This window comes from Eulemur rufifrons, chromosome 3 (assembly GCF_041146395.1).
Source record: "Eulemur rufifrons isolate Redbay chromosome 3, OSU_ERuf_1, whole genome shotgun sequence".
Taxonomy (NCBI): domain Eukaryota; kingdom Metazoa; phylum Chordata; class Mammalia; order Primates; family Lemuridae; genus Eulemur; species Eulemur rufifrons.
Window position 1 is genome coordinate 5,137,237 of NC_090985.1, and position 10,189 is coordinate 5,147,425.

The following is a 10,189-nucleotide window of genomic DNA, read 5'->3' on the forward strand; positions in this document are numbered from 1 at the left end:
CTCCCGGCCAGCCTGAGAAGTCTGCACTAAGCTCCTGGATGCAGAATTCCCGGCCACCACCTCTCTCTCCAGTGGTCACCATTCCTAGAGAGGAAGATCCACAAAATGATTGAGGATGATGATTTGGGGGGATGACATTGTGTAAACAAAGATTTGTTTCTCCACTTGTCCATCCTTACCAGGAATGGAAATTTACACAAAAAGGAAAGGATTGGGGGAGAGGACTGCAGAGCTGAAACTTTCCAGCAGCCTGAGTCCATTTAATTCTGCTCATATCCCAAGTCAACCCTTGACCACAAGAACTGGCACTAGCTTGTCACTGGAGAGTCCTGGAGCCAGCCATCTCTTCCCTTTGCCTGATTCTGGGAACCTGGTCCTGGCCAATGTCAAGTCTCCTAGATGAGACAGAGAGCAAGTCACATTTAAGACCAATTCATGGCATAATGGTCCTACTGAGAAAGTACCCTAAGACCGTCTTGAGACAGTGAGGCAAGCCTAGAAACACAGCCAAGTTCAAGGTTGCTCCTCCAAGTGATTCCTTTCTCCACTGGCCAAACCACAGGGGTGAGAGAGGCTCTGTTCTACCAGGGAACATTCTTGGTTACAAGCTTCAGAGAAATACTCTGGCTAATTAAGTAAAAGGGACTTATTGAAAGCCTGTCAGGGATGTCACTGAGTAGATGGGAGCTGAAGGATCAGGCTTGCAACCATTGGAAATCAAGGAACAGAGAGTAAGGCCCCAAGAGCCACAACAAACAATCCCTTAGCAGCAACAGTCCAGCCCGCCCACCCCAGACCTCTGGGGTTACTACAGCCATCTCTGTTTCCCTGCCCTTCTCACTCAAATTTCCAAGTGCACAGAAAGAGAGTTTGGTTGGTGGAAACTAAATCACATGCATACCCCCTGGATGCACCAGGGTGAGAGGGGATCGGCTCTGGCTCCTAGCTCTTAGTAATACCCCACGCAAAGGCAGATCCTCCACTCTGGAGACTGAAAGCATATTAGGAAAAAGTGGACAGGCAGCAACAGTGTCACTATTGGTTTTTAGATGCTGACCAAGAAGGGACCTCACCCCAAGGAATGCTCAGCCTAAGGCCTTCAGGGGCCCTTAGGCTCATCTAGAGTTAATGAAAAATGAGGACGGTCGGGGTGGAGAGAATCTGCTTTCCACAGTAAGGCCTCACAATCAGGACTAATGACCCCTGAGCAGATAAGGCCCAGGCATTGAAGCAGAGGAGCCTTTGGGCCCTGAGGATGCAGGAAGTACCTCCTCCTACCTGAGACCCGCATCTGCTTAATCCAATCTACTCCCTCAGAGTCACACTAAAAAAGGAGTCTCTTCTGGTTGTACCTAGGGTATGTGCCTCATTTTTGTTAGTTATGCCAAAGACCCAGGGTCACTAAATGTGATTGGAAAGAGACCATTGAAATGGACAGGGTTGTAGGATATTGTAAGACTGGCCCAAGGAGAAGATAAAAACTAAAGGAATGCTCATCATAAGAATGCCCAGACAGAAAGAGAGACTGGGAACAGGATCAGGGAAACATTTCTTTTAAAGAAAGAGTGAGATTCAGTCCAAGGAAGTGTCAGTGAACAACTGTGAAATTAAGTATCACATGACACATGCCGGGGTAAAAACAATAGCTAGGCCGGGCGTGGTGGCTCACGCCTGTAATCCTAGCATTCTGGGAGGCTGAGGCGGGTGGATCGCTCGAGGTCAGGAGTTCGAGACCAGCCTGAGCAAGAACGAGACCCCGTCTCTACTGAAAATAGAAAGAAATTATCTGGCCAACTAAAATATATATAGAAAAAAATTAGCCGGGCATGCTGGCGCCTGCCTGTAGTCCCAGCTACCCGGGAGGCTGAGGCAGAAGGATCGCTTAAAGCCCACGAGTTTGAGGTTGCTGTGAGCTAGGCTGACGCCACGGCACTCACTCTAGCCCGGGCAACAAAGTGAGACTCTGTCTCAAAAAAAAAAAAAAAAAAAAAAAGCAACAATAGCTAGAGCGGAGTTTTTTTCTTTTTATATATAATGGGATTTTTCATCCCCCAAGGCCAGTATCGTTTCTGTTTTTTATTATCAGTTTGCATTAACAGTGTGGCAGAGGAGGCCCTTTAGCTTTGGGGCTTTGGATCTCGTATTGCTCCTCAGAAGATGCTGGCTTTTCTCTTACTTGTCCTATGCTGGCCTGGGCTGCTCCAGGATTGGACACCCCAGGCCCTGTTCCAGCCCTTTCCTGCCAAGAGGAGGGAGGAAAATGGATTTACAACCTCTGACAAGTTCCCATGCCCTATTCTGAACTGCTCTATTCAAGGATGTTTGTGGGAACACACAAGGGTGCTCTGGGCTGCACAAAATGACTCGGAGGCGGCCCCAGTGTGAGGTGGTTCTTGCCAAGACACAGAGGCAAGGGTGGTACCAGGGGTCACTTGGGACAGGGTATGTTTTAGAGGGGATTTATCTCCATAGTCTTCAATGCTCCCCAAGCTATTACAAGTGAAGACTAAGTATAAAGATAGGAAGAAAAAAAGGGAGAGGGAAAAAATTAAAACACACACACATGTACATATATATTTATAGTCCCTAGGCTGTTTGGCTTATATTAATGGGAAGAAAATTATCCCTAAAATAGTTGACCATTGGAAAGAAAAATAAATCTTGTAACCTTCAGTAAAAGCAGTGCACTTGGTAAGCAAAAGTGGCTTCAGGACAAGTTCCCTGACTAACTTGTCAAACCAGACTGCTGATCCTGAGCTCCGCCTAGTACAGTTGTTGAAGTCCCTAGCTCTGAGATTTATTGAGCCCGGAGGTCGAAACATCCTTAGGGGGTGGTTTGGTGCCAAAGACTGTTCCCCTATGGGCTTTTACTAGTGTGTGTTTGATTTGCTTCACAAACACACACACAAGCAACTTGAATTTTTTTTTAATTAAAAAACTAATGCACTCAGAAATCGGTAAGAAAAATAGAGATACATTTGAACCCACAAAACTAAGTATGTTTGCATAGCATAAAAGGCCATAAATGGAAATCAAAGGATAAATGACAAAGTGGGGAAAATATTTGTAACATGTGACAGAGGGCTAAATTTCTAATTTACTATGAGTTTATACAAATGAGCATGAAAAAAGACCAACAATAGAAAAATGAGGCCGGGCGCGGTGGCTCACGCCTGTAATCCTAGCACTCTGGGAGGCCGAGGTGGGCGGATCGTTTGAGCTCAGGAGTTCGAGACCAGCCTGAGCAGGAGCGAGACCCCATCTCTACTAAAAATAGAAAGAAATTATATGGACGGCTAAAAATATATATAGAAAAAATTAGCCGGGCATGGTGGTGCATGCCTGTAGTCCCAGCTACTCGGGAGGCTGAGACAGGAGGATCGCTTGAGCTCAGGAGTTTGAGGTTGCTGTGAGCTAGGCTGACGCCACGGCACTCACTCTAGCCTGGGCAACAGAGTGAGACTCTGTCTCAAAAAAAAAAAAAAAAAAAAAAGAAAAATGAGCAAAAGATAATGGGCAGGTCACAAAACAGAGTGGGGAAAAAAACCTCAACTTGCTGGGCATGGTTGGAGGGAGTCTGAGGGGGGAAGGCTCTGCTGAGGCCAGGAGTTCTAGGCTGTAGTGTGCCATGACCGTGCCTCGGAACTCTGCACTCCTCCTCCCCCCAAAAGCTTAACCGCACTAATAATCTTTAAAATACAAATCAAAACAAATATAGATACCATATTCCACCTAGAATTTTGGGTTTGGGCAAAAATTTTAAAGTTTGATAATACAATGGTGTTGACAGGAAAATAATTCATTCTCATACTGTTGGTGGTAGTATAAATTGGTACAATAATTTTAGAGGGCGATCCAGGAATTCTATTGCAAGGAATATATCTTATAGATATGATCATAAAAATATGCCAAGATATGTACAAGAATGTTTACTGCAACAATATTTATAACAAAAAATAGAAATAACTTAAATGTTTATAGAGAGAGGCCTAGATTAAAAAATGCTTAGAACATAGATGTTCTGTGTTCTTAAAACAGATCTCAGAGTTCTATTTAGCTATTTTTAAAAAATGAGGTTGATTTCCACGTTAATATAGAAAGCTCTTCAGATGGGTGAAGAAAGCATGGTACAAAGTGGTGTGCATATGGGATGGTACATTTTGTGAAAAAACGTAATGGAAAGAAACATTTCATATATATTCTGAGAGATACCTAATAAGTTTTTCTTGTTGCATACCCAAGAAAGTATGAATGGTGATTAGCTTCAGTGGGAGACTGGAAAACAGGAGGGAGACCTTTTTACTTCCTTTATGTATGTGGATTTATTTAAAAAAAATAAATAATGGAATTGAGTAGTGTCTGTGTCATTTCTTTTTAAAACTTTATTTAAAAAAGCAAAGCAGGCCGGGCGTGGTGGCTCACGCCTGTAATCCTAGCACTCTGGGAGGCTGAGGTGGGCGGATCGTTTGAGCTCAGGAGTTCGAGACCAGCCTGAGCAAGAGCAAGACCCCATCTCTACTAAAAATAGAAAGAAATTATATGGACAGCTAAAAATATATATAGAAAAAATTAGCCGGGCATGGTGGTGCATGCCTGTAGTCCCAGCTACTCGGGAGGCTGAGACAGGAGGATCCCTTGAGCCCAGGAGTTTGAGGTTGCTGTGAGCTAGGCTGACGCCACGGCACTCACTCTAGCCTGGGCAACAGAGTGAGACTCTGTCTCAAAAAAAAAAATAAAATAAAATAAATAAATAAATAAAAAAGCAAAGCAACATATGCTATGTTGAAATTTTGAAAAATACAGAAACTTTTGAAAAGATAATAAAAATAATGTATAATCTCAGTACCCAAATATAACCTCTCTTACTGTCATGGTGGATTTCCTTTCATCCTTTTTTCTGGGCATGTGAGTGCGGCCAGTATGAACTCTACCACAATAATCAGGATGCATTTAACATTTTCCCCCAAATTTATAAAACTAAAACTAGCTATAGCCTTTACCCACTGAATTAGCCAATTACCTTCTTCCTGGACCTGCTCGTTCTCTGGGATTGCCCAGGAACCTGGGGCTTATGTAATTCAGAAAGGAACCCTGTGGCCATTCACACCCCTTGGAGAAAAGCCCAGACGTCCCGAGCACCGGTCTGTGGCTGTTTCTGCCATTGCTCTCCGCCACCACAAGGTGTCACTCTTTGCTGCCCGTGCACATTCCCACCTAGGCTCGTGAGATCCCTGGGAGGAGGAATTCCACTCTTGGCACCCTTAATCCAGAGTCCTTCACTAGTTCCCAGGGCTTCTTCATTCTTAGTGCCCAGCCCTCTCGGGCTCCACCAGCCTCTGCCCTCCAAGCCTGCGCCCCACCCCCAGTGCAATGTCAGGATTGGCTCAGATGAACACCCAGGCAGACCACTAACAACTTTCTCTTTATTGCTTGGGGGTTTTAAGCCCTTAAAACTAATTGGGATTGTTCTACTTCTTTCCCGGACCATAGAGCTACAAATTCCACCCCACCCCTCAAGAGTGACTTCCAACAGGTTTTTGGGCATCCCATCCATACCTCCCCCTTTCTGTGCGCACAAAAGGTTGATTGTTTTCTGGTCCCCCACCTTCCATGACAATAGGGTCTGATTGCCTCCAGCGGGGGTGGGGGCGGGGCAGCCCTTCTTAGCAGCTAAATTCTATGTATGTCCCCGAAAGGAAGAGGAGGTCTGTGGGGAGTCTATGTCCCTGGAGAAGACCTGACATTCTTTTAACAGAGCAGTGAAAATACAACCCATCTTCAGCAGAGTGCTGCTACATGGGAATATATTGTATATATTTTTATATGGTTGTAAATACAACATATATAGGTCCATATTCTGATTTTTCATGTACTGTAATATATGTCGAACATTTTCCCATGTCATTTTAAACTCTTCGCAAACATGTCAGCTGAAGAATGATGAGATTCATAAATGTGGAAAGGAGAGCTTTATTTCTCATAAAGGGTTGCAGCATGCGGGGTGGCCGTTCTGACGACAGACTGGGAGGCGATGGCCTCAGAAAGCCTAGAGTAGGTACGTGGAGGGAAGGGTACGGGAAACAGGAGTTTATGCTGAGCCGGTGCCCGAACACACATGTTTAACAAGCTATGGGGCCGGGCAGTGGCTCACGCCTGTAATCCTAACACTCTGGGAGGCCGAGGCGGGAGGATCCAGGCAGGAGTGCGAGACCAGCCTGAGCAAGAGCGTGACCCCGTCTCCACTAAAAACAGAAAAATTAGCCGGGCGTGGTGGCGGCTGCAGTCCCAGCTACTCAGGAGGCTGAGGCAGGAGTTTGAGGTTGCTGTGCGCTAGGTTGACCCCACTGAACTAGCCCGGGTGACAGAGCGAGACTCAAAAAAAAAAAAAAAAATCCAAAGCTATAGGGGGGCTCGTGAATATTTAGGAAAGAAGCATGCGCACGTGCAATTGAGCTTCATGCTACTACATGGGATCCATGTTCAGAAAATGGCAGCGTCAGCAGGACCCCGGGGAGGAGGTTTTGGCCCCTGAGGTCACAAGGTGAAGCAGAGGACACGAAACCCGCCCTGCGCACCGGTAGACTGGCCAGAACCACCCCGCGGCGGGTGGCCCTTACCGGGCAGGAATGCAGGTCGGTAGCGGCGCCGAGGCCGCAGGACAGGGAGGAGCCGCGTCAGGAGGTCGATGGAAATCAGCGGCCGGCGAGGCTCCCAGGGGGCCCGGGGGAGCGGGCCTGAGCGGGCGCGTCTGACCTCCCGTCCTCGTGGCCAGGATTTCAGTTCTGAGGTTTCTCTGGGGATCCCCTTGGCCTAGAGGGCGTCCGTTCAATCAGCTGGGGGGCTTAAGATTTTGTTTGTATTTCTCAAACATTAGTCATAATGGTTGATGATCTTTTCATTGTATGGTTCTATTGTAATTTGTATTCAAACCTCTGGGTCTTCTCCTCCAGTGGTCATTGTCATGAAAAATTGAGAAAGACTTTGAAATGTACCAGAAAAAGGAAATTACTGGGTGTTATATCTAGGGTACCTTTCCATGTTATCTGTGCCTTTTCTTGTTCAATTTACAGAGTTGTAGAAAACTGGTATTAATAAAAATTCCTCTTATTCGTAGAAATACAAATTAGTTGTCCCTGCTAGAATGCGATTGATTATTGCCTAGCATATGTACTTGTTTTATTTCTATTTATAAATTCATTTCAGCATTCCTTATCTGCCTCAGGGGGTGTGTGTGTGTGTGTGTGTGTGTGTGTAGTCTTTTGAATTCTCCTGTGAAGTGGTTGTAACATTTTATGGTTCCCTGATTGATTAATGTTAATTTTATTTATTTATTTATTTATTTTTGAGACAGAGTCTCACTCTGTTGCCCAGGCTAGAATGCCATGGCATCAGCCTAGCTCACAGGCATGCGCCACCATGCCCAGCTAATTTTTTCTATGTATTTTTAGTTGTCCAGCTGGTTTCTCTCTATTTTTAGTAGAGATGGGGTCTCACTCTTGCTCAGGTTGGTCTCGAACTCCTGAGCTCAAAGGATCCGCCCACCTTGGCCTCCCAGAGTGCTAGGATTACAGGTGTGAGCTACCGTGCCCGGTCAATTTTTTTTAATTTTTTAATTTTTTTTTTAAGAGACAGGGTCTGGCTCTGTCCCTGCGGCTGGAGTGCGGTGGTACAATCATAGCTCACTGTAACCTCTAACTCCTGGGCTCAAGTGATCCTCCCACCTCAGCCTCCTAGTAGCTGGGACTATAGACACTCATCACTGCACCCAGATTAATTAACAAGTTAAATAAAATCTTTGAGATGCTTTCATTTCATATTTACATGAGACCTTAATTATGCCCTCATTTAAAAATTATCTTTAAACATCACCTATATTCAAGGAATAGTTAATAGGTTATGGCCGGGATTCATTCTGGAGACAGTATATTTTCAAGGTCAAACTTCATGGAAGTTTATTTAAAAGGGCTGGGAAAAGATTGACAGTTCATAATTATGAATTATCAAGAAAAACTAGACTACGTGTGCTTAGAAAACACAAAGAAATATATTCACATACATTTCCTAATTTCCAATAAAACAAAGTGGAGTCCATACGCTATAGTCTTTCTATTTATGTTTTTTACCCACACTCACTTTAGCCTCTTCTCAAGGCCTTAAAACTGGGGGAGCTAGTGAGCTACTGGGGAGTTCCTAGAGGTCAAGCACTCTTCCCATTCACTTCTAGTAGTAAGGTCTCAGATGACTATCAAAATGTTTGTGAAATTAAGCAATTTCCCTAGTGATGTGAAAGTTTTTATGGACATATAAGGGAATCGGGCAGTTGTCAGGTAGGAAGAGAGAGAAGCAATGGAGCAGGGGAGGGATTGGAGAGGGACTGTCCCCTAGGCTACGCAGCCCGGGACACTGAGCCTGGATGTTTGTGTCGCTCCTTTGCTTTCCCCATCTCCTTCCCACTCCCCAGGGCAGTCAGGTGGCAGAGCCCTGGCAACTGGGAGGAAAGAGAATGTAGATGGACCTGGGGTGGGAGCTGTGCTAGCCGGACGGGCTCCTCTGGCTGGGCAGTGTGGGGGCCACTTCTACCAGCTTGAGAGTTGCAGAAGTAGAAGACAGGGAATCCCCTGCTTGGGGAATGACACAATGGGTAGAGTAGAAAGTTGGAGAACAGGAACTCAAAGCCAGTAGCAGGAACATGGTTGAAGAGCCGACCACGGGGTCCAGACTGAGGGGAGGTAGAAAAGGAACAAGAGCAAGGAAGCAGAAGAGGCCATGGCCAGAATAAAGGGAAGTCCCAGTTGTTATAAGGGAAGAGAGATGGAATAAGGAGGTTGGAGTTGAGAGGCTGAAATGGAAGCTGCTTCCCGATGTGGCCATGCCTTGGCAGGTTGAGTAGATGGGGGTGTAAGTCGCTGGAGTGGAGGAGGTGAAGGGACGGTGAGCACAGGTGATGGAAATGTAATAACGCGTGGTGGAGTCACTGAGGTTGAGGGCAGGACACTGGGATGAGGGGAGCCTGGTAGCCACGTCCCAAAGCCATTGCAAAAGACTGCAGCATGGCCCAGAGTAGAGGTTCCCAGCTAAGGCATGACACTAATGGATGGCTATGACCATTTCTACAGAAGGTTAGGGCATTACATTCAGCGTCAGGAATTGTGCCTCAGCTGACGTGCCACCATCCTGTATAGCAGTTGCAACCCAGATCTAGATGGCATTGCTGGTGCCGGGGGCAAAGGTTGGTAGTTGACAATGGAGAAGCCCTGCAGATGTCCTGCTGATACGTAACTACTGTTGGAGTTTGGGGGAGGTCAGTAACAATGCCCCTCTTTTCCTCACCTGAGTTTAGAATTAACTGAGACATGGATTCAGTTGGAATCCATTTAGATGTATTATTCGCTCATTCAACAAATGTACTGAGTATTATTTATGCATATGAATAAATGCAGTGAATAAAACAGTAAAATCCCTACCCTGGTTGAGCTTACATTTTGGTTGGAAGAAATGGTCAGTAAATAAAAAATTAAGTAAAGCATATGGTATGTTAGAATAAATAAGGAAGAGAAGAGGAATGGAAAGTGAGGGGGGGTATAATTATGAATACAATGATCAGGAAAGGCCTGTTGATAAGATGATGAATGAGAAAAGACCGGAAGAAGATAAGGGACCACAGTTTGCTGATGTCTGAAGGAAGAGTATCAGGCAGAAAACTGCCAGTGCAATGGCCCCGAGACAGCATGGTCTGGCCTATTTGAGACCGCTAACCTGATCGTGGTGATCTCACTTTCCTTGCCAGGGATTGGTTTAAGGGTGAACAGTGACCCAATTCTGACCCATGAGGGGAGGAGATTTACCTAGGAGCTCCTAAGAATGATTTCTATACTCTGAAGAAATGGTTTTGTTCTGTCTATGGGCTTTTCCCTAGCTGATGTGATGTCTGAAGCTATTCCAGCCATGTTGTGGCAAGAGGGGAGCCAGCCTGAGACAGCAAAGCAGAAAGATAAAAAGAACCTAGGTCGGCCGGGCGCGGTGGCTCACGCCTGTAATCCTAGCACTCTGGGAGGCCAAGGCGGGTGGATCGCTTGAGGTCAGGAGTTCAAGACCAGCCTGAGCAAGAGCAAGACCCCGTCTCTACTAAAAATAGAAAGAAATTATACAGCCAACTAAAAATCTATATAGAAAAATTAGCCGGGCATGG